Genomic DNA, 3,230 nt, shown 5'->3' with positions numbered 1-3,230 from the left:
TAAGGGACTTGTCAGGATCTTAGCTGTAGGCTGGTAGAACCTAACACCTGGAAGAACCATGTGGTCCCTAACTCTAGACTTGCCCAATGGTGGAACCTCTGGACCAGTTCAAGTGCCAGACAGAGATAGAAACACACATCAGTGGGGTTTTACCCTAGGAATGCTTGTGTCTGGCTGCAGTGGTCTGAGCTTCAAGGAAAAGGCAACCCATAGTAACGAAATTCTTGGTCTCATTGCAGCGACATGCTTGTCGTGGAGTGAAGCTTGGTGGTATTGTAGCCACAGAGACGACATAAGAACCATTGCTTGTTCATCTAGGGTGACTTTGTCCTTGGCTATGCAGAATCCTGCAGTGCCTGTAGCTAGGAACAAATCGTCTGTCCCCAATTGAGATGTTCCTGAATATACAGGACTCTTCCTAGGTGCTCTCTTGTTTTTCCCTGACTAATGCATTGACAGGGTATAAATTTAGGCTTGGATTACCCTCTAATGCCAAAACAGCAATAGCAACAGTAGATTCCTATCCAGTCTGGATCTCTGCAGAAATGATGGAAGTGAGGCTAGGCTTAGAGAAGAAAAACAGCCTGTTTAGGGTTTCTCTAAAGACACATCAAGAACTGGACACACCTTCCGTGTGTATCCATGGCTGCAGAGGATTCACTCATAAAAAAGAAGTAGCTCCTGCCATGTGGAGCTGGAGAGATGGCTCGAGGGTTAGGGTGCTTGAAAATAAGACTGAAGACCTGCTTTTGATTTCTGGGGTCCATATGGTAGAAGGAGGGTACTGACTCCCAGATGTTCCCTCTCTGGTCTCAACATACATGCTGTGTGCAGATAGATATACGTACCTGTGCAAGTGTGTATGTGCACGCACACAATACATGAATACTAAAATGAGCCGTGGTGTCACACACCTTTAATCCCCGCACTCCAGAGGCAGAGACATGTGGATCTCTGTGAGTCCAAGACCAGTATGGTCTGCAGAGTGATTTCCAGGACAGCCAAGACTGTTACACACACGGAGAAACCCTGTCTTGAAAAAACAATCCTAGACAGGATTTTGAAAGTTTTCTGCAGAACTAATAAAGAGCCAAGGAGATATATTTAACATAATTTATATACTATGTAGTATATGCATGTAACAAAATGTTACACATTGTCCCATTGACATGGGAAAGTATGCTAAAATAAATTAATAAACATTTAGAAAAAGAGAAGGGAGAAAGCTTGGAATAATTTAATGTAAAATTAAAAACCAAACAAGTAGTCTTTCCCTTTCTGGCTCCTCCTCCATTTCTGGCTCCTCCCCCATGGCTTAGCTTACCCACAGCATGCATTCCCTGTGGCATTAACTGCACACACATTTATTTTATTGTTTCTGTGATGAAAGTGAAGGAGAGCTAGCCAGGTCTAAGAGGGACTAAACTGACAAGGTTTCAGGCAGAAGGAATGACCTTTGAGAAAGAGAATAAAGCATTTGTGTGTATATTTAAGGTGTCAGGCTTGTCTCAGGGGGTATGCAGATTTTTGTTAAAAAAAATCACTTTATAATTACTTGTAACAAAAGCAGCAGAAATACAAAAGTGTGTGGATTGAAGTTTTTGAATTCTCTTCCATGCCTTCAACACTAATTTTCTTTTTGAGATATGTGCTAGTCTTGTGACTTAAATACATGCACCGCCTGGCTTTGTAGACCGCTGCAGTGAATAGAAAGGGCGATGATGAGATGCCTCCTATTTGAAGGGAGAAGGAGTCACATGTCAGGCAAATGGTGGTCCTGTATTCACTTCCTTACACCATTTCAATGAAACACATCTTCTTTCTATTGCCTGACTCCTAGTTCCCAAGCCTCATATACAGAGGAGGTAAACAACAGCAGGGGACCACAGTTTTAAGCATAAGCTGGTCCAATAGGAGGGTCATTTCTGGCTGCTGTTTTATCCATAGTCCATAGTACGCTCTTTTCCCCTCATCTATTTATTTCTATATTTGCTTGATGATGATTGATTGATTGATTGATGGACTTTTTTTTTTTGAGACAGAGTTTCTTTGTGCAGCCCAGCTGTCCTGGAACTTCTTCTGTACAGCAGGCTGGCCTCAAACTCAGAGACTCACCTGCCTCTGCCTCCCGAGTACTGAAATTAAAAGTGTGCACCACCATGCCTGGATACTTTTAATAGAATATATTTAGTTTTTATTTGACTGTCCTCCCTACTAAAAACCAAAAAACCAAAACCACCCCCCACACAAAACAAAACAAAACAAACTCAACCCGACTAGTTTCCTTCCCTAGCTATTTGGACAAACTGTATTGGTAGAATTTCATGGGGAGGAAGGTGGCATTAAGGTTGCCAATCACTTGATTTTGGAGGAAGGAAAACTCCCAGGTCCAGCATGTGTGTAAAGTAATTTCTGTCCCTGTAAATGTGGAAGTCAATAGCAAGAGGACCAGAGTCAATGAGTCATTGTCACTTTCTGGTTATGCAGATGTTAGTGATCTGTAGTGAGTTTTTCTCTGTCCTGTCAGTCAGCTTCCAAATCATGATATGGAGACTTATTATTATGAAAACTCAGCCAATAGCTTAGGCTTGTTCCTGACTAGCTCTTATAACTTAAATTAACCTACTTCTATTAGTTTACTTTCTGCCTCATGGCTTTATTACCTCATTCCTGCAGTGCCTGTCCTGCTTGCTCTGTGCCCCTTGGTAACTCCATCATCTTCTGAGCATCCACTCTGCCCAGAAATCCTGCCTAGCTGCTGTCCTTTCAGCTTTTTATTAGACCAGTCAGAGAGGAACATCTTCAAAGTGTACAAAAAGATTATTTCACAACAGTGACCTTGTATCAGTGGATTGAATAAGGCAAGAAGGTAGAGCCTTCCTGTACTCCCAGTGCAGGAATCCAGTCCTCTGGTTACCTAACCTCTAGCCCAGTGGGGACCACTCTGAATTTAAGATCTTTGTAGCTGGGCATAGGTTGTGCATGCCTTTAATCCCAGCACTCGGGAGGCAGAGGCAAGTGGATCTCTGTGAATCCGAGGCTAGCTTGGTCTATAGAGTGAGTTCCAGGACAGCCAAGACTGATACATGGAGAAAACCTGTCTTTTAAAAAACAAACTAAGAAAAAGATATTTTGAATTATGATAATAATTTAGTTTTCTCTCGAGCCACTGCATGGCTGCTAATTTGGTAAGGTAGCATTATTAGGGATATATTCTATACACATATCAA

This window comes from Phodopus roborovskii, unplaced genomic scaffold (genome assembly GCF_943737965.1).
Source record: "Phodopus roborovskii unplaced genomic scaffold, PHOROB, whole genome shotgun sequence".
In the NCBI taxonomy this organism is placed as follows: Eukaryota; Metazoa; Chordata; class Mammalia; order Rodentia; family Cricetidae; genus Phodopus; species Phodopus roborovskii.
This window is presented reverse-complemented; position numbering follows the sequence as displayed.